General features: G+C 43.0%; 14 non-coding genes across 14 annotated transcripts; all 14 read right to left on the reverse strand.

Moving 5' to 3' along the window:
- Positions 1–3,870: 3,870 nt before the first annotated feature.
- On the reverse strand, positions 3,871–3,944 carry trnan-guu. The gene has a single exon. It is a non-coding gene; the product is annotated as a tRNA-Asn (tRNA).
- Positions 3,945–5,715: 1,771 nt separating this feature from the next.
- On the reverse strand, positions 5,716–5,790 carry trnan-guu. Its single transcript has one exon. It is a non-coding gene; the product is annotated as a tRNA-Asn (tRNA).
- Positions 5,791–6,947: 1,157 nt separating this feature from the next.
- Positions 6,948–7,021, reverse strand: trnan-guu. The gene has a single exon. It is a non-coding gene; the product is annotated as a tRNA-Asn (tRNA).
- Positions 7,022–7,563: 542 nt separating this feature from the next.
- On the reverse strand, positions 7,564–7,637 carry trnan-guu. Its single transcript has one exon. It is a non-coding gene; the product is annotated as a tRNA-Asn (tRNA).
- A 2,385-nt stretch (positions 7,638–10,022) lies between these two features.
- On the reverse strand, positions 10,023–10,096 carry trnan-guu. The gene has a single exon. It is a non-coding gene; the product is annotated as a tRNA-Asn (tRNA).
- A 1,773-nt stretch (positions 10,097–11,869) lies between these two features.
- Positions 11,870–11,943, reverse strand: trnan-guu. Its single transcript has one exon. It is a non-coding gene; the product is annotated as a tRNA-Asn (tRNA).
- Positions 11,944–13,099: 1,156 nt separating this feature from the next.
- On the reverse strand, positions 13,100–13,173 carry trnan-guu. Its single transcript has one exon. It is a non-coding gene; the product is annotated as a tRNA-Asn (tRNA).
- A 541-nt stretch (positions 13,174–13,714) lies between these two features.
- On the reverse strand, positions 13,715–13,788 carry trnan-guu. The gene has a single exon. It is a non-coding gene; the product is annotated as a tRNA-Asn (tRNA).
- Positions 13,789–15,562: 1,774 nt separating this feature from the next.
- Positions 15,563–15,636, reverse strand: trnan-guu. Its single transcript has one exon. It is a non-coding gene; the product is annotated as a tRNA-Asn (tRNA).
- Positions 15,637–18,634: 2,998 nt separating this feature from the next.
- On the reverse strand, positions 18,635–18,708 carry trnan-guu. The gene has a single exon. It is a non-coding gene; the product is annotated as a tRNA-Asn (tRNA).
- Positions 18,709–20,481: 1,773 nt separating this feature from the next.
- trnan-guu lies at positions 20,482–20,555 on the reverse strand. Its single transcript has one exon. It is a non-coding gene; the product is annotated as a tRNA-Asn (tRNA).
- A 1,155-nt stretch (positions 20,556–21,710) lies between these two features.
- trnan-guu lies at positions 21,711–21,784 on the reverse strand. Its single transcript has one exon. It is a non-coding gene; the product is annotated as a tRNA-Asn (tRNA).
- A 2,995-nt stretch (positions 21,785–24,779) lies between these two features.
- Positions 24,780–24,853, reverse strand: trnan-guu. The gene has a single exon. It is a non-coding gene; the product is annotated as a tRNA-Asn (tRNA).
- A 2,824-nt stretch (positions 24,854–27,677) lies between these two features.
- On the reverse strand, positions 27,678–27,751 carry trnan-guu. The gene has a single exon. It is a non-coding gene; the product is annotated as a tRNA-Asn (tRNA).
- Positions 27,752–27,971: the final 220 nt, after the last annotated feature.

Genomic DNA, 27,971 nt, shown 5'->3' on the forward strand with positions numbered 1-27,971 from the left:
TTTGCGCATGGCCCCAATAGGCCTTTTGATTTGACTTAATGTAACTGAAAAGCTAAAACATAAGTCTAATTTTAGTAGTTTTGTAGTCAGTATAGCCTAAAGCAAGACATAGATTTGAAGTGTGATTTTACAATTTTAATAGAAGTAGATGTTTTTCTTGAAGTTTTTGCTGTACTATTATGTTTAGAGATTTCCACAAAAAAATAAATGTAACCACCAAGTATAGTCATAGACAGCAATGTATTCTGCAGCTTACACTAGCAGCTAAATTCTACATATAGGCTACACGCACCACACCGCACTGCTATTTTATTACCAATATCATAATTTATTTTTCTAATGTTGATAATCACCTTAAAATTGTGTTTAGGTTAGCAGTTAGGTAGTTAGAGATTAGGTAGTTTTTATGTTACACAGCGTTTGCTGTGTAAAAAGGGGGATATGAAATTTTCCAAAATCTTTACTGTTTTACACTCATTATGGTATGCACCGCGTGTGCGGTGCATAAAGAGGGATTGTTAGAATATATTTTATGAAAGTGTTAAGAAGAGGTTTTAGAGTTCATGGTGCTGACCATTGTTGCCTCTTTATGCACCCTGGGTTATGAGAGGCCATTTAGTTTTACAGTGATTAGACATTATAAAGGGAGTGTGAGAAAGATCTTCTCTGATCGGGGGGGACGAGGCAACAATGGTCAACATTTTACAAGCGCGGGATTTGTGACACAAAGTATGGAAATGACCTGGCTCTCATGAAACTCCTTAAATTTGCAGGAGATTAACACACAGGTGTTCAAATCCAACAATAGCAACTTGTCTCTTTTGAGCTGAGAATGGAAGAAGTCAAGGTCATGTTTTCATACAGTGTGTTACAAATCGTTAGGAGCCGGCTGGAGCCGGAAGATCTGGACTGTATCCAGTTGATGACAGAATCACCAGAGGATGGGATGGAAGTGAATAAATAAGACAATATTGTAATGTAGGATTACCAGATGCTGGGGGAACCTTTGATTGATTGTTAGGTGAAAGATAGTCCTTTGTTTTATCTGGTCCGTGTACACGTAATTGTAGATTGCAGTGTCATTCTTCACTAAAACTTATTAACTTTAACTGGACGAATCCTGAGTCTTATTTTGAATCCTGAGTCTTATTTCTCTGATCTACCAGTAAACGAACACCATTCAGAGTGTAGTGACCATAGAATTGGAGTCAGATTAAGTCTGGCCTTTTTAGGGCCAGACCGGTCATCGGTCACATTTTAGAACAAAATCTTACAATAACAATAAGGTAAATAGTTTGCAGTACTCTACCTTCTGATAGAGGTCACACCACTTGTGTTATCTTTGAGCTGGTCTATATTCTCCTGCAGAAGGATAGAGCCCAGAGTTGGCTCATTCCTGGTTATTTAAGCACAAAACGTCCCTGGGTGGACTTGAACCACCATCCTTTCGGTTAACAGCCACTGCGCTGACCTATTGCGCCACAGAGACTACTCCTGCCTGTCTTGAAGGCGGGCGCTTGATCTTCAAGCCACTTCCACTTGCATTTGCTATATTACTTTTAGAGGTTAAGGTGCACATGTATGCTCATCAGGGTATTTTCCTGTTAATCAAAAATTGGGAAAGCTGACTCACGCGGACATGTGGAAGCTGGACGCACACTGTATTTTTGTTATATTTCAATTGGACTCTGACTTTGAATTCCTATATTTAGCATACAAGAATATTCCGTAAGTGAAGATGTAGCAGTCATTTTGCTACTGGTTTCTCGGTCACATCAACTAGCATGTTTATTGACATGAAGTTGCCCATCATGTACCACAAAACTGTCAGATGGGGCCTCATATGTTTGCCTATATTTCATCCAGTGACCTGCATACCAATGACCCTAATGAGTGATAGGTACATGGTTTGCAATACTCTACCTTCTGAAAGAGGTCACGCCACTTGTGTTATCTTTGAGCTGGTCTATATTCTCCCTGCAGAAGGATAGAGCCGAGTTGGCTCATTCCTGGTTATTTAAGCACAAAACGTCCCTGGGTGGACTTGAACCACCATCCTTTCGGTTAACAGCCACTGCGCTGACCTATTGCGCCACAGAGACTACTCCTGCCTGTCTTGAAGGCGGGCGCTGATCTTCAAAGCCACTTCCACTTGCATTTGCTATATTACTTTTAGAGGTTAAGGTGCACATGTATGCTCATCAGGGTATTTTCCTGTTAATCAAAAATTGGGAAAGCTGACTCACGCGGACATGTGGAAGCTGGACGCACACTGCATTTTTGTTATATTTCAATTGGACTCTGACTTTGAATTCCTATATTTAGCATAGAAGTATATTCTGTAAGTGAAGATGTAGCAGTCATTTTGCTACTGGTTTCTTGGTCACATCAACTAGCATGGTTATTGACATGAAGTTGCCCATCATGTACCACAAAACTGTCGGATGGGGCCTCATATGTTTGCCTATATTTCATCCAGTGACCTGCATACCAATGACCCTAATGAGTGATAGGTACATGGTTTGCAATACTCTACCTTCTGAAAGAGGTCACGCCACTTGTGTTATCTTTGAGCTGGTTTATATTCTCCCTGCAGAAGGATGAGCCGAGTTGGCTCATTCCTGGTTATTTAAGCACAAAAAGTCCCTGGGTGGACTTGAACCACCATCCTTTCGGTTAACAGCCCACTGCACTGACCTATTGCGCCACAGCGTCTACTCCTGTCTGTCTTGAAGGCGAGCGCATGATCTTCAAGCCACTTCCACTTGCATTTGCTATATTACTTTTAGAGGTTAAGGTGCACATGTATGCTCATCAGGGTATTTTCCTGTTAATCAAAAATTGGGAAAGCTGACTCACGCGGACATGTGGAAGCTGGACGCACACTGCATTTTTGTTATATTTCAATTGGACTCTGACTTTGAATTCCTATATTTAGCATAGAAGTATATTCTGTAAGTGAAGATGTAGCAGTCATTTTGCTACTGGTTTCTTGGTCACATCAACTAGCATGGTTATTGACATGAAGTTGCCCATCATGTACCACAAAACTGTCGGATGGGGCCTCATATGTTTGCCTATATTTCATCCAGTGACCTGCATACCAATGACCCTAATGAGTGATAGGTACATGGTTTGCAATACTCTACCTTCTGAAAGAGGTCACGCCACTTGTGTTATCTTTGAGCTGGTCTATATTCTCCCGCAGAGGGATGGAGCCTGGAGTTGGCTCATTCCTGGTTATTTAAGCACAAAACGTCCCTGGGTGGACTTGAACCACCATCCTTTCGGTTAACAGCCCACTGCCTGACCTATTGCGCCACAGCGTCTACTCCTGTCTGTCTTTGAAGGCGGGCGCTTAATCTTCAAACCACTTCCACTTGCATTTGCTATATTACTTTTAGAGGTTAAGGTGCACATGTATGCTCATCAGGGTATTTTCCTGTTAATCAAAAATTGGGAAAGCTGACTCACGCGGACATGTGGAAGCTGGACGCACACTGCATTTTTGTTATATTTCAATTGGACTCTGACTTTGAATTCCTATATTTAGCATAGAAGTATATTCTGTAAGTGAAGATGTAGCAGTCATTTTGCTACTGGTTTCTTGGTCACATCGACTAGCATGGTTATTGACATGAAGTTGCCCATCATGTACCACAAAACTGTCGGATGGGGCCTCATATGTTTGCCTATATTTCATCCAGTGACCTGCATACCAATGACCCTAATGAGTGATAGGTACATGGTTTGCAATACTCTACCTTCTGAAAGAGGTCACGCCACTTGTGTTATCTTTGAGCTGGTTTATATTCTCCTGCAGAAGGATAGAGCCCGAGTTGGCTCATTCCTGGTTATTTAAGCACAAAACGTCCCTGGGTGGACTTGAACCACCATCCTTTCGGTTAACAGCCGACTGCGCTGACCTATTGCGCCACAGAGACTACTCCTGCCTGTCTTGAAGGCGGGCGCTTGATCTTCAAGCCACTTCCACTTGCATTTGCTATATTACTTTTAGAGGTTAAGGTGCACATGTATGCTCATCAGGGTATTTTCCTGTTAATCAAAAATTGGGAAAGCTGACTCACGCGGACATGTGGAAGCTGGACGCACACTGTATTTTTGTTATATTTCAATTGGACTCTGACTTTGAATTCCTATATTTAGCATACAAGAATATTCCGTAAGTGAAGATGTAGCAGTCATTTTGCTACTGGTTTCTCGGTCACATCAACTAGCATGTTTATTGACATGAAGTTGCCCATCATGTACCACAAAACTGTCGGATGGGGCCTCATATGTTTGCCTATATTTCATCCAGTGACCTGCATACCAATGACCCTAATGAGTGATAGGTACATGGTTTGCAATACTCTACCTTCTGAAAGAGGTCACGCCACTTGTGTTATCTTTGAGCTGGTCTATATTCTCCCGCAGACGGATGGAGCCTGGAGTTGGCTCATTCCTGGTTATTTAAGCACAAAAAGTCCCTGGGTGGACTTGAACCACCATCCTTTCGGTTAACAGCCCACTGCACTGACCTATTGCGCCACAGTGTCTACTCCTGTCTGTCTTTGAAGGCGGGCGCTTAATCTTCAAACCACTTCCACTTGCATTTGCTATATTACTTTTAGAGGTTAAGGTGCACATGTATGCTCATCAGGGTATTTTCCTGTTAATCAAAAATTGGGAAAGCTGACTCACGCGGACATGTGGAAGCTGGACGCACACTGCATTTTTGTTATATTTCAATTGGACTCTGACTTTGAATTCCTATATTTAGCATAGAAGTATATTCTGTAAGTGAAGATGTAGCAGTCATTTTGCTACTGGTTTCTTGGTCACATCGACTAGCATGGTTATTGACATGAAGTTGCCCATCATGTACCACAAAACTGTCGGATGGGGCCTCATATGTTTGCCTATATTTCATCCAGTGACCTGCATACCAATGACCCTAATGAGTGATAGGTACATGGTTTGCAATACTCTACCTTCTGAAAGAGGTCACGCCACTTGTGTTATCTTTGAGCTGGTTTATATTCTCCTGCAGAAGGATAGAGCCCAGAGTTGGCTCATTCCTGGTTATTTAAGCACAAAACGTCCCTGGGTGGACTTGAACCACCATCCTTTCGGTTAACAGCCACTGCGCTGACCTATTGCGCCACAGAGACTACTCCTGTCTGTCTTGAAGGCGGGCGCTTGATCTTCAAGCCACTTCCACTTGCATTTGCTATATTACTTTTAGAGGTTAAGGTGCACATGTATGCTCATCAGGGTATTTTCCTGTTAATCAAAAATTGGGAAAGCTGACTCACGCGGACATGTGGAAGCTGGACGCACACTGTATTTTTGTTATATTTCAATTGGACTCTGACTTTGAATTCCTATATTTAGCATACAAGAATATTCCATAAGTGAAGATGTAGCAGTCATTTTGCTACTGGTTTCTCGGTCACATCAACTAGCATGGTTATTGACATGAAGTTGCCCATCATGTACCACAAAACTGTCGGATGGGGCCTCATATGTTTGCCTATATTTCATCCAGTGACCTGCATACCAATGACCCTAATGAGTGATAGGTACATGGTTTGCAATACTCTACCTTCTGAAAGAGGTCACGCCACTTGTGTTATCTTTGAGCTGGTTTATATTCTCCTGCAGAAGGATAGAGCCCAGAGTTGGCTCATTCCTGGTTATTTAAGCACAAAACGTCCCTGGGTGGACTTGAACCACCATCCTTTCGGTTAACAGCCCGACTGCGCTGACCTATTGCGCCACAGAGACTACTCCTGCCTGTCTTGAAGGCGGGCGCTTGATCTTCAAGCCACTTCCACTTGCATTTGCTATATTACTTTTAGAGGTTAAGGTGCACATGTATGCTCATCAGGGTATTTTCCTGTTAATCAAAAATTGGGAAAGCTGACTCACGCGGACATGTGGAAGCTGGACGCACACTGTATTTTTGTTATATTTCAATTGGACTCTGACTTTGAATTCCTATATTTAGCATACAAGAATATTCCATAAGTGAAGATGTAGCAGTCATTTTGCTACTGGTTTCTTGGTCACATCGACTAGCATGGTTATTGACATGAAGTTGCCCATCATGTACCACAAAACTGTCGGATGGGGCCTCATATGTTTGCCTATATTTCATCCAGTGACCTGCATACCAATGACCCTAATGAGTGATAGGTACATGGTTTGCAATACTCTACCTTCTGAAAGAGGTCACGCCACTTGTGTTATCTTTGAGCTGGTCTATATTCTCCCGCAGACGGATGGAGCCTGGAGTTGGCTCATTCCTGGTTATTTAAGCACAAAACGTCCCTGGGTGGACTTGAACCACCATCCTTTCGGTTAACAGCCCACTGCACTGACCTATTGCGCCACAGCGTCTACTCCTGTCTGTCTTTGAAGGCGGGCGCTTAATCTTCAAACCACTTCCACTTGCATTTGCTATATTACTTTTAGAGGTTAAGGTGCACATGTATGCTCATCAGGGTATTTTCCTGTTAATCAAAAATTGGGAAAGCTGACTCACGCGGACATGTGGAAGCTGGACGCACACTGTATTTTTGTTATATTTCAATTGGACTCTGACTTTGAATTCCTATATTTAGCATACAAGAATATTCCATAAGTGAAGATGTAGCAGTCATTTTGCTACTGGTTTCTTGGTCACATCAACTAGCATGGTTATTGACATGAAGTTGCCCATCATGTACCACAAAACTGTCGGATGGGGCCTCATATGTTTGCCTATATTTCATCCAGTGACCTGCATACCAATGACCCTAATGAGTGATAGGTACATGGTTTGCAATACTCTACCTTCTGAAAGAGGTCACGCCACTTGTGTTATCTTTGAGCTGGTTTATATTCTCCTGCAGAAGGATAGAGCCCAGAGTTGGCTCATTCCTGGTTATTTAAGCACAAAACGTCCCTGGGTGGACTTGAACCACCATCCTTTCGGTTAACAGCCGACTGCGCTGACCTATTGCGCCACAGAGACTACTCCTGCCTGTCTTGAAGGCGGGCGCTTGATCTTCAAGCCACTTCCACTTGCATTTGCTATATTACTTTTAGAGGTTAAGGTGCACATGTATGCTCATCAGGGTATTTTCCTGTTAATCAAAAATTGGGAAAGCTGACTCACGCGGACATGTGGAAGCTGGACGCACACTGTATTTTTGTTATATTTCAATTGGACTCTGACTTTGAATTCCTATATTTAGCATACAAGAATATTCCGTAAGTGAAGATGTAGCAGTCATTTTGCTACTGGTTTCTCGGTCACATCAACTAGCATGTTTATTGACATGAAGTTGCCCATCATGTACCACAAAACTGTCGGATGGGGCCTCATATGTTTGCCTATATTTCATCCAGTGACCTGCATACCAATGACCCTAATGAGTGATAGGTACATGGTTTGCAATACTCTACCTTCTGAAAGAGGTCACGCCACTTGTGTTATCTTTGAGCTGGTTTATATTCTCCCTGCAGAAGGATAGAGCCCAGAGTTGGCTCATTCCTGGTTATTTAAGCACAAAACGTCCCTGGGTGGACTTGAACCACCATCCTTTCGGTTAACAGCCTATTGCGCTGACCTATTGCGCCACAGAGACTACTCCTGCCTGTCTTGAAGGCGAGCGCTGATCTTCAAGCCACTTCCACTTGCATTTGCTATATTACTTTTAGAGGTTAAGGTGCACATGTATGCTCATCAGGGTATTTTCCTGTTAATCAAAAATTGGGAAAGCTGACTCACGCGGACATGTGGAAGCTGGACGCACACTGTATTTTTGTTATATTTCAATTGGACTCTGACTTTGAATTCCTATATTTAGCATACAAGAATATTCCATAAGTGAAGATGTAGCAGTCATTTTGCTACTGGTTTCTTGGTCACATCAACTAGCATGGTTATTGACATGAAGTTGCCCATCATGTACCACAAAACTGTCGGATGGGGCCTCATATGTTTGCCTATATTTCATCCAGTGACCTGCATACCAATGACCCTAATGAGTGATAGGTACATGGTTTGCAATACTCTACCTTCTGAAAGAGGTCACGCCACTTGTGTTATCTTTGAGCTGGTCTATATTCTCCCGCAGATGGATGGAGCCTGGAGTTGGCTCATTCCTGGTTATTTAAGCACAAAAAGTCCCTGGGTGGACTTGAACCACCATCCTTTCGGTTAACAGCCAACTGCACTGACCTATTGCGCCACAGTGTCTACTCCTGTCTGTCTTTGAAGGCGGGCGCTTAATCTTCAAACCACTTCCACTTGCATTTGCTATATTACTTTTAGAGGTTAAGGTGCACATGTATGCTCATCAGGGTATTTTCCTGTTAATCAAAAATTGGGAAAGCTGACTCACGCGGACATGTGGAAGCTGGACGCACACTGCATTTTTGTTATATTTCAATTGGACTCTGACTTTGAATTCCTATATTTAGCATAGAAGTATATTCTGTAAGTGAAGATGTAGCAGTCATTTTGCTACTGGTTTCTTGGTCACATCGACTAGCATGGTTATTGACATGAAGTTGCCCATCATGTACCACAAAACTGTCGGATGGGGCCTCATATGTTTGCCTATATTTCATCCAGTGACCTGCATACCAATGACCCTAATGAGTGATAGGTACATGGTTTGCAATACTCTACCTTCTGAAAGAGGTCACGCCACTTGTGTTATCTTTGAGCTGGTTTATATTCTCCTGCAGAAGGATAGAGCCCAGAGTTGGCTCATTCCTGGTTATTTAAGCACAAAACGTCCCTGGGTGGACTTGAACCACCATCCTTTCGGTTAACAGCCACTGCGCTGACCTATTGCGCCACAGAGTCTACTCCTGTCTGTCTTGAAGGCGGGCGCTTGATCTTCAAAGCCACTTCCACTTGCATTTGCTATATTACTTTTAGAGGTTAAGGTGCACATGTATGCTCATCAGGGTATTTTCCTGTTAATCAAAAATTGGGAAAGCTGACTCACGCGGACATGTGGAAGCTGGACGCACACTGCATTTTTGTTATATTTCAATTGGACTCTGACTTTGAATTCCTATATTTAGCATAGAAGTATATTCTGTAAGTGAAGATGTAGCAGTCATTTTGCTACTGGTTTCTTGGTCACATCGACTAGCATGGTTATTGACATGAAGTTGCCCATCATGTACCACAAAACTGTCGGATGGGGCCTCATATGTTTGCCTATATTTCATCCAGTGACCTGCATACCAATGACCCTAATGAGTGATAGGTACATGGTTTGCAATACTCTACCTTCTGAAAGAGGTCACGCCACTTGTGTTATCTTTGAGCTGGTTTATATTCTCCTGCAGAAGGATAGAGCCCAGAGTTGGCTCATTCCTGGTTATTTAAGCACAAAACGTCCCTGGGTGGACTTGAACCACCATCCTTTCGGTTAACAGCCACTGCGCTGACCTATTGCGCCACAGAGACTACTCCTGCCTGTCTTGAAGGCGGGCGCTTGATCTTCAAGCCACTTCCACTTGCATTTGCTATATTACTTTTAGAGGTTAAGGTGCACATGTATGCTCATCAGGGTATTTTCCTGTTAATCAAAAATTGGGAAAGCTGACTCACGCGGACATGTGGAAGCTGGACGCACACTGTATTTTTGTTATATTTCAATTGGACTCTGACTTTGAATTCCTATATTTAGCATACAAGAATATTCCATAAGTGAAGATGTAGCAGTCATTTTGCTACTGGTTTCTCGGTCACATCAACTAGCATGGTTATTGACATGAAGTTGCCCATCATGTACCACAAAACTGTCGGATGGGGACTCATATGTTTGCCTATATTTCATCCAGTGACCTGCATACCAATGACCCTAATGAGTGATAGGTACATGGTTTGCAATACTCTACCTTCTGAAAGAGGTCACGCCACTTGTGTTATCTTTGAGCTGGTCTATATTCTCCCGCAGATGGATGGAGCCTGGAGTTGGCTCATTCCTGGTTATTTAAGCACAAAAAGTCCCTGGGTGGACTTGAACCACCATCCTTTCGGTTAACAGCCGACTGCGCTGACCTATTGCGCCACAGAGACTACTCCTGCCTGTCTTGAAGGCGGGCGCTTGATCTTCAAGCCACTTCCACTTGCATTTGCTATATTACTTTTAGAGGTTAAGGTGCACATGTATGCTCATCAGGGTATTTTCCTGTTAATCAAAAATTGGGAAAGCTGACTCACGCGGACATGTGGAAGCTGGACGCACACTGTATTTTTGTTATATTTCAATTGGACTCTGACTTTGAATTCCTATATTTAGAATACAAGAATATTCCGTAAGTGAAGATGTAGCAGTCATTTTGCTACTGGTTTCTCGGTCACATCAACTAGCATGTTTATTGACATGAAGTTGCCCATCATGTACCACAACAATGCCGGATGGGGCCTCATATATTTGCCTATATTTCATCCAGTGACCTGCATAGCAATGACCCTAATGAGTGATAGGTACATGGTTTGCAATACTCTACCTTCTGAAAGAGGTCACGCCACTTGTGTTATCTTTGAGCTGGTCTATATTCTCCCGCAGACGGATGGAGCCTGGAGTTGGCTCATTCCTGGTTATTTAAGCACAAAACGTCCCTGGGTGGACTTGAACCACCATCCTTTCGGTTAACAGCCCACTGCACTGACCTATTGCGCCACAGCGTCTACTCCTGTCTGTCTTTGAAGGCGGGCGCTTAATCTTCAAACCACTTCCACTTGCATTTGCTATATTACTTTTAGAGGTTAAGGTGCACATGTATGCTCATCAGGGTATTTTCCTGTTAATCAAAAATTGGGAAAGCTGACTCACGCGGACATGTGGAAGCTGGACGCACACTGCATTTTTGTTATATTTCAATTGGACTCTGACTTTGAATTCCTATATTTAGCATACAAGTATATTCTGTAAGTGAAGATGTAGCAGTCATTTTGCTACTGGTTTCTTGGTCACATCGACTAGCATGGTTATTGACATGAAGTTGCCCATCATGTACCACAAAACTGTCGGATGGGGCCTCATATGTTTGCCTATATTTCATCCAGTGACCTGCATACCAATGACCCTAATGAGTGATAGGTACATGGTTTGCAATACTCTACCTTCTGAAAGAGGTCACGCCACTTGTGTTATCTTTGAGCTGGTTTATATTCTCCTGCAGAAGGATTGAGCCCAGAGTTGGCTCATTCCTGGTTATTTAAGCACAAAACGTCTCTGGGTGGACTTGAACCACCATCCTTTCAGTTAACAGCCGACTGCGCTGACCTATTGCGCCACAGCGTCTACTCCTGTCTGTCTTTGAAGGCGGGCGCTTAATCTTCAAGCCACTTCCACTTGCATTTGCTATATTACTTTTAGAGGTTAAGGTGCACATGTATGCTCATCAGGGTATTTTCCTGTTAATCAAAAATTGGGAAAGCTAACTCACGCGGACATGTGGAAGCTGGACGCACACTGCATTTTTGTTATATTTCAATTGGACTCTGACTTTGAATTCCTATATTTAGCATAGAAGTATATTCTGTAAGTGAAGATGTAGCAGTCATTTTGCTACTGGTTTCTTGGTCACATCGACTAGCATGGTTATTGACATGAAGTTGCCCATCATGTACCACAAAACTGTCGGATGGGGCCTCATATGTTTGCCTATATTTCATCCAGTGACCTGCATACCAATGACCCTAATGAGTGATAGGTACATGGTTTGCAATACTCTACCTTCTGAAAGAGGTCACGCCACTTGTGTTATCTTTGAGCTGGTTTATATTCTCCTGCAGAAGGATAGAGCCCAGAGTTGGCTCATTCCTGGTTATTTAAGCACAAAACGTCCCTGGGTGGACTTGAACCACCATCCTTTCGGTTAACAGCCGACTGCGCTGACCTATTGCGCCACAGAGACTACTCCTGCCTGTCTTGAAGGCGGGCGCTTGATCTTCAAGCCACTTCCACTTGCATTTGCTATATTACTTTTAGAGGTTAAGGTGCACATGTATGCTCATCAGGGTATTTTCCTTTTAATCAAAAATTGGGAAAGCTGACTCACGCGGACATGTGGAAGCTGGAAGCACACTGCATTTTTGTTATATTTCAATTGGACTCTGACTTTGAATTCCTATATTTAGCATAGAAGTATATTCTGTAAGTGAAGATGTAGCAGTCATTTTGCTACTGGTTTCTTGGTCACATCGACTAGCATGGTTATTGACATGAAGTTGCCCATCATGTACCACAAAACTGTCGGATGGGGCCTCATATGTTTGCCTATATTTCATCCAGTGACCTGCATACCAATGACCCTAATGAGTGATAGGTACATGGTTTGCAATACTCTACCTTCTGAAAGAGGTCACGCCACTTGTGTTATCTTTGAGCTGGTTTATATTCTCCTGCAGAAGGATAGAGCCCAGAGTTGGCTCATTCCTGGTTATTTAAGCACAAAAAGTCCCTAGGTGGACTTGAAACACCATCCTTTCGGTTAACAGCCCACTGCACTGACCTATTGCGCCACAGCGTCTACTCCTGTCTGTCTTGAAGGCGGGCGCTTAATCTTCAAACCACTTCCACTTGCATTTGCTATATTACTTTTAGAGGTTAAGGTGCACATCTATGCTCATCAGGGTATTTTCCTGTTAATCAAAAATTGGGAAAGCTGACTCACGCGGACATGTGGAAGCTGGACGCACACTGCATTTTTGTTATATTTCAATTGGACTCTGACTTTGAATTCCTATATTTAGCATAGAAGTATATTCTGTAAGTGAAGATGTAGCAGTCATTTTGCTACTGGTTTCTTGGTCACATCGACTAGCATGGTTATTGACATGAAGTTGCCCATCATGTACCACAAAACTGTCGGATGGGGCCTCATATGTTTGCCTATATTTCATCCAGTGACCTGCATACCAATGACCCTAATGAGTGATAGGTACATGGTTTGCAATACTCTACCTTCTGAAAGAGGTCACGCCACTTGTGTTATCTTTGAGCTGGTCTATATTCTCCCGCAGAAGGATAGAGCCCAGAGTTGGCTCATTCCTGGTTATTTAAGCACAAAACGTCCCTGGGTGGACTTGAACCACCATCCTTTCGGTTAACAGCCGACTGCGCTGACCTATTGCGCCACAGAGACTACTCCTGCCTGTCTTGAAGGCGGGCGCTTGATCTTCAAGCCACTTCCACTTGCATTTGCTATATTACTTTTAGAGGTTAAGGTGCACATGTATGCTCATCAGGGTATTTTCCTGTTAATCAAAAATTGGGAAAGCTGACTCACGCGGACATGTGGAAGCTGGACGCACACTGCATTTTTGTTATATTTCAATTGGACTCTGACTTTGAATTCCTATATTTAGCATAGAAGTATATTCTGTAAGTGAAGATGTAGCAGTCATTTTGCTACTGGTTTCTCGGTCACATCAACTAGCATGTTTATTGACATGAAGTTGCCCATCATGTACCACAAAAATGCCGGATGGGGCCTCATATGTTTGCCTATATTTCATCCAGTGACCTGCATACCAATGACCCTAATGAGTGATAGGTACATGGTTTGCAATACTCTACCTTCTGAAAGAGGTCACGCCACTTGTGTTATCTTTGAGCTGGTTTATATTCTCCTGCAGAAGGATAGAGCCCAGAGTTGGCTCATTCCTGGTTATTTAAGCACAAAACGTCCCTGGGTGGACTTGAACCACCATCCTTTCGGTTAACAGCCGACTGCGCTGACCTATTGCGCCACAGAGACTACTCCTGCCTGTCTTGAAGGCGGGCGCTTGATCTTCAAGCCACTTCCACTTGCATTTGCTATATTACTTTTAGAGGTTAAGGTGCACATGTATGCTCATCAGGGTATTTTCCTGTTAATCAAAAATTGGGAAAGCTGACTCACGCGGACATGTGGAAGCTGGACGCACACTGTATTTTTGTTATATTTCAATTGGACTCTGACTTTGAATTCCTATATTTAGCATACAAGAATATTCCGTAAGTGAAGATGTAGCAGTCATTTTGCTACTGGTTTCTCGGTCACATCAACTAGCATGGTTATTGACATGAAGTTGCCCATCATGTACCACAAAACTGTCGGATGGGGCCTCATATGTTTGCCTATATTTCATCCAGTGACCTGCATACCAATGACCCTAATGAGTGATAGGTACATGGTTTGCAATACTCTACCTTCTGAAAGAGGTCACGCCACTTGTGTTATCTTTGAGCTGGTCTATATTCTCCCGCAGAAGGATGGAGCCCTGGAGTTGGCTCATTCCTGGTTATTTAAGCACAAAAACGTCCCTGGGTGGACTTGAACCACCATCCTTTCGGTTAACAGCCACTGCGCTGACCTATTGCGCCACAGAGACTACTCCTGCCTGTCTTGAAGGCGGGCGCTTGATCTTCAAGCCACTTCCACTTGCATTTGCTATATTACTTTTAGAGGTTAAGGTGCACATGTATGCTCATCAGGGTATTTTCCTGTTAATCAAAATTGGGAAAGCTGACTCACGCGGACATGTGGAAGCTGGACGCACACTGTATTTTTGTTATATTTCAATTGGACTCTGACTTTGAATTCCTATATTTAGCATACAAGAATATTCCGTAAGTGAAGATGTAGCAGTCATTTTGCTACTGGTTTCTCGGTCACATCAACTAGCATGGTTTATTGACATGAAGTTGCCCATCATGTACCACAAAACTGTCGGATGGGGCCTCATATGTTTGCCTATATTTCATCCAGTGACCTGCATACCAATGACCCTAATGAGTGATAGGTACATGGTTTGCAATACTCTACCTTCTGAAAGAGGTCACGCCACTTGTGTTATCTTTGAGCTGGTCTATATTCTCCCGCAGATGGATGGAGCCTGGAGTTGGCTCATTCCTGGTTATTTAAGCACAAAAACGTCCCTGGGTGGACTTGAACCACCATCCTTTCGGTTAACAGCCCACTGCACTGACCTATTGCGCCACAGCGTCTACTCCTGTCTGTCTTTGAAGGCGGGCGCTTAATCTTCAAACCACTTCCACTTGCATTTGCTATATTACTTTTAGAGGTTAAGGTGCACATGTATGCTCATCAGGGTATTTTCCTGTTAATCAAAAATTGGGAAAGCTGACTCACGCGGACATGTGGAAGCTGGACGCACACTGCATTTTTGTTATATTTCAATTGGACTCTGACTTTGAATTCCTATATTTAGCATAGAAGTATATTCTGTAAGTGAAGATGTAGCAGTCATTTTGCTACTGGTTTCTTGGTCACATCGACTAGCATGGTTATTGACATGAAGTTGCCCATCATGTACCACAAAACTGTCGGATGGGGCCTCATATGTTTGCCTATATTTCATCCAGTGACCTGCATACCAATGACCCTAATGAGTGATAGGTACATGGTTTGCAATACTCTACCTTCTGAAAGAGGTCACGCCACTTGTGTTATCTTTGAGCTGGTTTATATTCTCCTGCAGAAGGATAGAGCCCAGAGTTGGCTCATTCCTGGTATTTAAGCACCAACACGTCCCTGGGTGGACTTGAACCACCATCCTTTCGGTTAACAGCCGACTGCGCTGACCTATTGCGCCACAGAGACTACTCCTGCCTGTCTTGAAGGCGGGCGCTTGATCTTCAAGCCACTTCCACTTGCATTTGCTATATTACTTTTAGAGGTTAAGGTGCACATGTATGCTCATCAGGGTATTTTCCTGTTAATCAAAAATTGGGAAAGCTGACTCACGCGGACATGTGGAAGCTGGACGCACACTGCATTTTTGTTATATTTCAATTGGACTCTGACTTTGAATTCCTATATTTAGCATACAAGAATATTCCATAAGTGAAGATGTAGCAGTCATTTTGCTACTGGTTTCTTGGTCACATCGACTAGCATGGTTATTGACATGAAGTTGCCCATCATGTACCACAAAACTGTCGGATGGGGCCTCATATGTTTGCCTATATTTCATCCAGTGACCTGCATACCAATGACCCTAATGAGTGATAGGTACATGGTTTGCAATACTCTACCTTCTGAAAGAGGTCACGCCACTTGTGTTATCTTTGAGCTGGTTTATATTCTCCTGCAGAAGGATAGAGCCCAGAGTTGGCTCATTCCTGGTTATTTAAGCACAAAACGTCCCTGGGTGGACTTGAACCACCATCCTTTCGGTTAACAGCCACTGCGCTGACCTATTGCGCCACAGAGACTACTCCTGCCTGTCTTGAAGGCGGGCGCTGATCTTCAAGCCACTTCCACTTGCATTTGCTATATTACTTTTAGAGGTTAAGGTGCACATGTATGCTCATCAGGGTATTTTCCTGTTAATCAAAAATTGGGAAAGCTGACTCACGCGGACATGTGGAAGCTGGACGCACACTGCATTTTTGTTATATTTCAATTGGACTCTGACTTTGAATTCCTATATTTAGCATACAAGTATATTCGTAAGTGAAGATGTAGCAGTCATTTTGCTACTGGTTTCTTGGTCACATCAACTAGCATGGTTATTGACATGAAGTTGCCCATCATGTACCACAAAACTGTCGGATGGGGCCTCATATGTTTGCCTATATTTCATCCAGTGACCTGCATACCAATGACCCTAATGAGTGATAGGTACATGGTTTGCAATACTCTACCTTCTGAAAGAGGTCACGCCACTTGTGTTATCTTTGAGCTGGTCTATATTCTCCCGCAGACGGATGGAGCCTGGAGTTGGCTCATTCCTGGCTATTTAAGCACAACACCTCCCTGGGTGGACTTGAACCACCATCCTTTCTGTTAACAGCCGACTGCGCTGACCTATTGCGCCACAGAGACTACTCCTGCCTGTCTTGAAGGCGGGCGCTTGATCTTCAAGCCACTTCCACTTGCATTTGCTATATTACTTTTAGAGGTTAAGGTGCACATGTATGCTCATCAGGGTATTTTCCTGTTAATCAAAAATTGGGAAAGCTGACTCACGCGGACATGTGGAAGCTGGACGCACACTGCATTTTTGTTATATTTCAATTGGACTCTGACTTTGAATTCCTATATTTAGCATAGAAGTATATTCTGTAAGTGAAGATGTAGCAGTCATTTTGCTACTGGTTTCTTGGTCACATCGACTAGCATGGTTATTGACATGAAGTTGCCCATCATGTACCACAAAACTGTCGGATGGGGCCTCATATGTTTGCCTATATTTCATCCAGTGACCTGCATACCAATGACCCTAATGAGTGATAGGTACATGGTTTGCAATACTCTACCTTCTGAAAGAGGTCACGCCACTTGTGTTATCTTTGAGCTGGTTTATATTCTCCTGCAGAAGGATAGAGCCCAGAGTTGGCTCATTCCTGGTTATTTAAGCACAAAAAGTCCCTGGGTGGACTTGAACCACCATCCTTTCGGTTAACAGCCCACTGCACTGACCTATTGCGCCACAGCGTCTACTCCTGTCTGTCTTTGAAGGCGGGCGCTTAATCTTCAAACCACTTCCACTTGCATTTGCTATATTACTTTTAGAGGTTAAGGTGCACATGTATGCTCATCAGGGTATTTTCCTGTTAATCAAAAATTGGGAAAGCTGACTCACGCGGACATGTGGAAGCTGGACGCACACTGCATTTTTGTTATATTTCAATTGGACTCTGACTTTGAATTCCTATATTTAGCATAGAAGTATATTCTGTAAGTGAAGATGTAGCAGTCATTTTGCTACTGGTTTCTTGGTCACATCGACTAGCATGGTTATTGACATGAAGTTGCCCATCATGTACCACAAAACTGTCGGATGGGGCCTCATATGTTTGCCTATATTTCATCCAGTGACCTGCATACCAATGACCCTAATGAGTGATAGGTACATGGTTTGCAATACTCTACCTTCTGAAAGAGGTCACGCCACTTGTGTTATCTTTGAGCTGGTCTATATTCTCCCTGCAGAAGGATGAGCCCAGAGTTGGCTCATTCCTGGTTATTTAAGCACAAAACGTCCCTGGGTGGACTTGAACCACCATCCTTTCGGTTAACAGCCACTGCGCTGACCTATTGCGCCACAGAGACTACTCCTGTCTGTCTTGAAGGCGGGCGCTTGATCTTCAAGCCACTTCCACTTGCATTTGCTATATTACTTTTAGAGGTTAAGGTGCACATGTATGCTCATCAGGGTATTTTCCTGTTAATCAAAAATTGGGAAAGCTGACTCACGCGGACATGTGGAAGCTGGACGCACACTGCATTTTTGTTATATTTCAATTGGACTCTGACTTTGAATTCCTATATTTAGCATAGAAGTATATTCTGTAAGTGAAGATGTAGCAGTCATTTTGCTACTGGTTTCTTGGTCACATCAACTAGCATGGTTATTGACATGAAGTTGCCCATCATGTACCACAAAACTGTCGGATGGGGCCTCATATGTTTGCCTATATTTCATCCAGTGACCTGCATACCAATGACCCTAATGAGTGATAGGTACATGGTTTGCAATACTCTACCTTCTGAAAGAGGTCACGCCACTTGTGTTAACTTTGAGCTGGTTTATATTCTCCTGCAGAAGGATAGAGCCCAGAGTTGGCTCATTCCTGGTTATTTAAGCACAAAACGTCCCTGGGTGGACTTGAACCACCATCCTTTCGGTTAACAGCCGACTGCGCTGACCTATTGCGCCACAGAGACTACTCCTGCCTGTCTTGAAGGCGAGCGCATGATCTTCAAGCCACTTCCACTTGCATTTGCTATATTACTTTTAGAGGTTAAGGTGCACATGTATGCTCATCAGGGTATTTTCCTGTTAATCAAAAATTGGGAAAGCTGACTCACGCGGACATGTGGAAGCTGGACGCACACTGTATTTTTGTTATATTTCAATTGGACTCTGACTTTGAATTCCTATATTTAGAATACAAGAATATTCCGTAAGTGAAGATGTAGCAGTCATTTTGCTACTGGTTTCTCGGTCACATCAACTAGCATGTTTATTGACATGAAGTTGCCCATCATGTACCACAAAAATGCCGGATGGGGCCTCATATATTTGCCTATATTTCATCCAGTGACCTGCATAGCAATGACCCTAATGACTGATAGGTACATGGTTTGCAATACTCTACCTTCTGAAAGAGGTCACGCCACGAGTGTTATCTTTGAACTGGTCTATATTCTCCCGCAAACTGATGGAGCCTGGAGTTGGCTTATTCCTGGTTATTTAAGCACAAAAAGTCCCTGGGTGGACTTGAACCACCATCCTTTCGGTTAACAGCCCACTGCACTGACCTATTGCGCCACAGCGTCTACTCCTGTCTGTCTTTGAAGGCGGGCGCTTAATCTTCAAACCACTTCCACTTGCATTTGCTATATTACTTTTAGAGGTTAAGGTGCACATGTATGCTCATCAGGGTATTTTCCTGTTAATCAAAAATTGGGAAAGCTGACTCACGCGGACATGTGGAAGCTGGACGCACACTGCATTTTTGTTATATTTCAATTGGACTCTGACTTTGAATTCCTATATTTAGCATAGAAGTATATTCTGTAAGTGAAGATGTAGCAGTCATTTTGCTACTGGTTTCTTGGTCACATCGACTAGCATGGTTATTGACATGAAGTTGCCCATCATGTACCACAAAACTGTCGGATGGGGCCTCATATGTTTGCCTATATTTCATCCAGTGACCTGCATACCAATGACCCTAATGAGTGATAGGTACATGGTTTGCAATACTCTACCTTCTGAAAGAGGTCACGCCACTTGTGTTAACTTTGAGCTGGTTTATATTCTCCTGCAGAAGGATAGAGCCCAGAGTTGGCTCATTCCTGGTTATTTAAGCACAAAACGTCCCTGGGTGGACTTGAACCACCATCCTTTCGGTTAACAGCCCACTGCACTGACCTATTGCGCCACAGCGTCTACTCCTGTCTGTCTTTGAAGGCGGGCGCTTAATCTTCAAACCACTTCCACTTGCATTTGCTATATTACTTTTAGAGGTTAAGGTGCACATGTATGCTCATCAGGGTATTTTCCTGTTAATCAAAAATTGGGAAAGCTGACTCACGCGGACATGTGGAAGCTGGACGCACACTGCATTTTTGTTATATTTCAATTGGACTCTGACTTTGAATTCCTATATTTAGCATAGAAGTATATTCTGTAAGTGAAGATGTAGCAGTCATTTTGCTACTGGTTTCTTGGTCACATCGACTAGCATGGTTATTGACATGAAGTTGCCCATCATGTACCACAAAACTGTCGGATGGGGCCTCATATGTTTGCCTATATTTCATCCAGTGACCTGCATACCAATGACCCTAATGAGTGATAGGTACATGGTTTGCAATACTCTACCTTCTGAAAGAGGTCACGCCACTTGTGTTATCTTTGAGCTGGTTTATATTCTCCTGCAGAAGGATAGAGCCCAGAGTTGGCTCATTCCTGGTTATTTAAGCACAAAACGTCCCTGGGTGGACTTGAACCACCATCCTTTCGGTTAACAGCCGACTGCGCTGACCTATTGCGCCACAGAGACTACTCCTGCCTGTCTTGAAGGCGGGCGCTTGATCTTCAAGCCACTTCCACTTGCATTTGCTATATTACTTTTAGAGGTTAAGGTGCACATGTATGCTCATCAGGGTATTTTCCTGTTAATCAAAAATTGGGAAAGCTGACTCACGCGGACATGTGGAAGCTGGACGCACACTGTATTTTTGTTATATTTCAATTGGACTCTGACTTTGAATTCCTATATTTAGCATACAAGAATATTCCGTAAGTGAAGATGTAGCAGTCATTTTGCTACTGGTTTCTCGGTCACATCAACTAGCATGGTTATTGACATGAAGTTGCCCATCATGTACCACAAAACTGTCGGATGGGGCCTCATATGTTTGCCTATATTTCATCCAGTGACCTGCATACCAATGACCCTAATGAGTGATAGGTACATGGTTTGCAATACTCTACCTTCTGAAAGAGGTCACGCCACTTGTGTTATCTTTGAGCTGGTTTATATTCTCCTGCAGAAGGATAGAGCCCAGAGTTGGCTCATTCCTGGTTATTTAAGCACAAAACGTCCCTGGGTGGACTTGAACCACCATCCTTTCGGTTAACAGCCACTGCGCTGACCTATTGCGCCACAGAGACTACTCCTGCCTGTCTTGAAGGCGGGCGCTTGATCTTCAAGCCACTTCCACTTGCATTTGCTATATTACTTTTAGAGGTTAAGGTGCACATGTATGCTCATCAGGGTATTTTCCTGTTAATCAAAAATTGGGAAAGCTGACTCACGCGGACATGTGGAAGCTGGACGCACACTGTATTTTTGTTATATTTCAATTGGACTCTGACTTTGAATTCCTATATTTAGCATACAAGAATATTCCGTAAGTGAAGATGTAGCAGTCATTTTGCTACTGGTTTCTTGGTCACATCAACTAGCATGGTTATTGACATGAAGTTGCCCATCATGTACCACAAAACTGTCGGATGGGGCCTCATATGTTTGCCTATATTTCATCCAGTGACCTGCATACCAATGACCCTAATGAGTGATAGGTACATGGTTTGCAATACTCTACCTTCTGAAAGAGGTCACGCCACTTGTGTTATCTTTGAGCTGGTTTATATTCTCCTGCAGAAGGATAGAGCCCAGAGTTGGCTCATTCCTGGTTATTTAAGCACAAAACGTCCCTGGGTGGACTTGAACCACCATCCTTTCGGTTAACAGCCGACTGCGCTGACCTATTGCGCCACAGAGACTACTCCTGCCTGTCTTGAAGGCGGGCGCTTGATCTTCAAGCCACTTCCACTTGCATTTGCTATATTACTTTTAGAGGTTAAGGTGCACATGTATGCTCATCAGGGTATTTTCCTGTTAATCAAAAATTGGGAAAGCTGACTCACGCGGACATGTGGAAGCTGGACGCACACTGTATTTTTGTTATATTTCAATTGGACTCTGACTTTGAATTCCTATATTTAGCATACAAGAATATTCCGTAAGTGAAGATGTAGCAGTCATTTTGCTACTGGTTTCTCGGTCACATCAACTAGCATGTTTATTGACATGAAGTTGCCCATCATGTACCACAAAACTGTCGGATGGGGCCTCATATGTTTGCCTATATTTCATCCAGTGACCTGCATACCAATGACCCTAATGAGTGATAGGTACATGGTTTGCAATACTCTACCTTCTGAAAGAGGTCACGCCACTTGTGTTATCTTTGAGCTGGTTTATATTCTCCTGCAGAAGGATAGAGCCCAGAGTTGGCTCATTCCTGGTTATTTAAGCACAAAACGTCCCTGGGTGGACTTGAACCACCATCCTTTCGGTTAACAGCCACTGCGCTGACCTATTGCGCCACAGAGACTACTCCTGCCTGTCTTGAAGGCGGGCGCTGATCTTCAAGCCACTTCCACTTGCATTTGCTATATTACTTTTAGAGGTTAAGGTGCACATGTATGCTCATCAGGGTATTTTCCTGTTAATCAAAAATTGGGAAAGCTGACTCACGCGGACATGTGGAAGCTGGACGCACACTGTATTTTTGTTATATTTCAATTGGACTCTGACTTTGAATTCCTATATTTAGCATACAAGAATATTCCGTAAGTGAAGATGTAGCAGTCATTTTGCTACTGGTTTCTTGGTCACATCAACTAGCATGGTTATTGACATGAAGTTGCCCATCATGTACCACAAAACTGTCGGATGGGGCCTCATATGTTTGCCTATATTTCATCCAGTGACCTGCATACCAATGACCCTAATGAGTGATAGGTACATGGTTTGCAATACTCTACCTTCTGAAAGAGGTCACGCCACTTGTGTTATCTTTGAGCTGGTCTATATTCTCCCGCAGAGGATAGAGCCGAGTTGGCTCATTCCTGGTTATTTAAGCACAAAACGTCCCTGGGTGGACTTGAACCACCATCCTTTCGGTTAACAGCCACTGCGCTGACCTATTGCGCCACAGAGACTACTCCTGCCTGTCTTGAAGGCGGGCGCTTGATCTTCAAGCCACTTCCACTTGCATTTGCTATATTACTTTTAGAGGTTAAGGTGCACATGTATGCTCATCAGGGTATTTTCCTGTTAATCAAAAATTGGGAAAGCTGACTCACGCGGACATGTGGAAGCTGGACGCACACTGTATTTTTGTTATATTTCAATTGGACTCTGACTTTGAATTCCTATATTTAGCATACAAGAATATTCCGTAAGTGAAGATGTAGCAGTCATTTTGCTACTGGTTTCTCGGTCACATCAACTAGCATGTTTATTGACATGAAGTTGCCCATCATGTACCACAAAACTGTCAGATGGGGCCTCATATGTTTGCCTATATTTCATCCAGTGACCTGCATACCAATGACCCTAATGAGTGATAGGTACATGGTTTGCAATACTCTACCTTCTGAAAGAGGTCACGCCACTTGTGTTATCTTTGAGCTGGTCTATATTCTCCTGCAGAAGGATGGAGCCTGGAGTTGGCTCATTCCTGGTTATTTAAGCACAAAACGTCCCTGGGTGGACTTGAACCACCATCCTTTCGGTTAACAGCCCACTGCACTGACCTATTGCGCCACAGCGTCTACTCCTGTCTGTCTTTGAAGGCGGGCGCTTAATCTTCAAACCACTTCCACTTGCATTTGCTATATTACTTTTAGAGGTTAAGGTGCACATGTATGCTCATCAGGGTATTTTCCTGTTAATCAAAAATTGGGAAAGCTGACTCACGCGGACATGTGGAAGCTGGACGCACACTGCATTTTTGTTATATTTCAATTGGACTCTGACTTTGAATTCCTATATTTAGCATAGAAGTATATTCTGTAAGTGAAGATGTAGCAGTCATTTTGCTACTGGTTTCTTGGTCACATCAACTAGCATGGTTATTGACATGAAGTTGCCCATCATGTACCACAAAACTGTCGGATGGGGCCTCATATGTTTGCCTATATTTCATCCAGTGACCTGCATACCAATGACCCTAATGAGTGATAGGTACATGGTTTGCAATACTCTACCTTCTGAAAGAGGTCACGCCACTTGTGTTATCTTTGAGCTGGTTTATATTCTCCTGCAGAAGGATAGAGCCCAGAGTTGGCTCATTCCTGGTTATTTAAGCACAAAACGTCCCTGGGTGGACTTGAACCATTTCCTTTCAGTTAACAGCCGACTGCGCTGACCTATTGCGCCACAGAGACTACTCCTGCCTGTCTTGAAGGCGGGCGCTTGATCTTCAAGCCACTTCCACTTGCATTTGCTATATTACTTTTAGAGGTTAAGGTGCACATGTATGCTCATCAGGGTATTTTCCTGTTAATCAAAAATTGGGAAAGCTGACTCACGCGGACATGTGGAAGCTGGACGCACACTGCATTTTTGTTATATTTCAATTGGACTCTGACTTTGAATTCCTATATTTAGCATAGAAGTATATTCTGTAAGTGAAGATGTAGCAGTCATTTTGCTACTGGTTTCTTGGTCACATCGACTAGCATGGTTATTGACATGAAGTTGCCCATCATGTACCACAAAACTGTCGGATGGGGCCTCATATGTTTGCCTATATTTCATCCAGTGACCTGCATACCAATGACCCTAATGAGTGATAGGTACATGGTTTGCAATACTCTACCTTCTGAAAGAGGTCACGCCACTTGTGTTATCTTTGAGCTGGTTTATATTCTCCTGCAGAAGGATAGAGCCCAGAGTTGGCTCATTCCTGGTTATTTAAGCACAAAACGTCCCTGGGTGGACTTGAACCACCATCCTTTCGGTTAACAGCCGACTGCGCTGACCTATTGCGCCACAGAGACTACTCCTGCCTGTCTTGAAGGCGGGCGCNTGACATTGATTTTATGGGGCTGAAGCAGTTTAGTTCGCTGGGTCTAAATTCATCCCCTGTCATCACCCAGTGCCCCCCCTCTCCAATTCCCATCCGTCCTATCTCCAACTGTTTTTCTATCCTCTTTTCCTGATCCTACTTTGTTTCACAGTTTTGCGCATGGCCCCAATAGGCCTTTTGATTTGACTTAATGTAACTGAAAAGCTAAAACATAAGTCTAATTTTAGTAGTTTTGTAGTCAGTATAGCCTAAAGCAAGACATAGATTTGAAGTGTGATTTTACAATTTTAATAGAAGTAGATGTTTTTCTTGAAGTTTTTGCTGTACTATTATGTTTAGAGATTTCCACAAAAAAATAAATGTAACCACCAAGTATAGTCATAGACAGCAATGTATTCTGCAGCTTACACTAGCAGCTAAATTCTACATATAGGCTACACGCACCACACCGCACTGCTATTTTATTACCAATATCATAATTTATTTTTCTAATGTTGATAATCACCTTAAAATTGTGTTTAGGTTAGCAGTTAGGTAGTTAGAGATTAGGTAGTTTTTATGTTACACAGCGTTTGCTGTGTAAAAAGGGGGATATGAAATTTTCCAAAATCTTTACTGTTTTACACTCATTATGGTATGCACCGCGTGTGCGGTGCATAAAGAGGGATTGTTAGAATATATTTTATGAAAGTGTTAAGAAGAGGTTTTAGAGTTCATGGTGCTGACCATTGTTGCCTCTTTATGCACCCTGGGTTATGAGAGGCCATTTAGTTTTACAGTGATTAGACATTATAAAGGGAGTGTGAGAAAGATCTTCTCTGATCGGGGGGGACGAGGCAACAATGGTCAACATTTTACAAGCGCGGGATTTGTGACACAAAGTATGGAAATGACCTGGCTCTCATGAAACTCCTTAAATTTGCAGGAGATTAACACACAGGTGTTCAAATCCAACAATAGCAACTTGTCTCTTTTGAGCTGAGAATGGAAGAAGTCAAGGTCATGTTTTCATACAGTGTGTTACAAATCGTTAGGAGCCGGCTGGAGCCGGAAGATCTGGACTGTATCCAGTTGATGACAGAATCACCAGAGGATGGGATGGAAGTGAATAAATAAGACAATATTGTAATGTAGGATTACCAGATGCTGGGGGAACCTTTGATTGATTGTTAGGTGAAAGATAGTCCTTTGTTTTATCTGGTCCGTGTACACGTAATTGTAGATTGCAGTGTCATTCTTCACTAAAACTTATTAACTTTAACTGGACGAATCCTGAGTCTTATTTTGAATCCTGAGTCTTATTTCTCTGATCTACCAGTAAACGAACACCATTCAGAGTGTAGTGACCATAGAATTGGAGTCAGATTAAGTCTGGCCTTTTTAGGGCCAGACCGGTCATCGGTCACATTTTAGAACAAAATCTTACAATAACAATAAGGTAAATAGTTTGCAGTACTCTACCTTCTGATAGAGGTCACACCACTTGTGTTATCTTTGACCTGGTCTATATTCTCCTGCCGAGGGATAGAGCCCAGAGTTGGCTCATTCCTGGTTATTTAAGCACAGAACATCCCTGGGTGGACTTGAACCACCATCCTTTCGGGTAACAGCCAACCGCACAGAGACTACTCCTGCCTGACTTTGAAGGTGGGCGCTTGATCTTTAAGCCACTTCCACTTGCATTTACTGTATTACTTTTAGAGGTTGAGCTGCACATGTATGCTCATCAGGGTATTTTCCTGTTAATCAAAAATTGGGAAACCTGACTCACGCGGACATGTGGAAGCTGGACGCACATTGTATTTTTGTTATATTTCAATTGGACTCTGACTTTGAATTCCTATGTTTAGCATACAAGAATAAGTAAGAGTAAGAGTAAGTGAAGATGTAGCAGTCATTTTGCTACTGGTTTCTCGGTCACATCAACTAGCATGTTTATTGACATGAAGTTGCCCATCATGTACCACAAAACTGTCGGATGGGGCCTCATATATTTGCCTATATTTCATCCAGTGACCTGCATACCAATGACCCTAATGAGTGATAGGTACATGGTTTGCAATACTCTACCTTCTGAAAGAGGTCACGCCACTTGTGTTATCTTTGAGCTGGTCTATATTCTCCCGCAGAAGGATGGAGCCTGGAGTTGGCTCATTCCTGGTTATTTAAGCACAAAAACGTCCCTGGGTGGACTTGAAACCACCATCCTTTCGGTTAACAGCCCACTGCACTGACCTATTGCGCCACAGCTTCTACTCCTGTCTGTCTTTGAAGGCGGGCACTTAATCTTCAAACCACTTCCACTTGCATTTGCTATATTACTTTTAGAGGTTAAGGTGCACATGTATGCTCATCAGGGTATTTTCCTGTTAATCAAAAATTGGGAAAGCTGACTCACGCGGACATGTGGAAGCTGGACGCACACTGCATTTTTGTTATATTTCAATTGGACTCTGACTTTGAATTCCTATATTTAGCATAGAAGTATATTCTGTAAGTGAAGATGTAGCAGTCATTTTGCTACTGGTTTCTTGGTCACATCGACTAGCATGGTTATTGACATGAAGTTGCCCATCATGTACCACAAAACTGTCGGATGGGGCCTCATATGTTTGCCTATATTTCATCCAGTGACCTGCATACCAATGACCCTAATGAGTGATAGGTACATGGTTTGCAATACTCTACCTTCTGAAAGAGGTCACGCCACTTGTGTTATCTTTGAGCTGGTTTATATTCTCCTGCAGAAGGATAGAGCCCAGAGTTGGCTCATTCCTGGTTATTTAAGCACAAAACGTCCCTGGGTGGACTTGAACCACCATCCTTTCGGTTAACAGCCGACTGCGCTGACCTATTGCGCCACAGAGACTACTCCTGCTTGTCTTGAAGGCGGGCGCTTGATCTTCAAGCCACTTCCACTTACATTTGTTATATTACTTTTAGAGGTTAAGGTGCACATGTATGCTCATCAGGGTATTTTCCTGTTAATCAAAAATTGGGAAAGCTGACTCACGCGGACATGTGGAAGCTGGAAGCACACTGTATTTTTGTTATATTTCAATTGGACTCTGACTTTGAATTCCTATATT

Source organism: Sander lucioperca, chromosome 8 (genome assembly GCF_008315115.2).
Source record: "Sander lucioperca isolate FBNREF2018 chromosome 8, SLUC_FBN_1.2, whole genome shotgun sequence".
In the NCBI taxonomy this organism is placed as follows: domain Eukaryota; kingdom Metazoa; phylum Chordata; class Actinopteri; order Perciformes; family Percidae; genus Sander; species Sander lucioperca.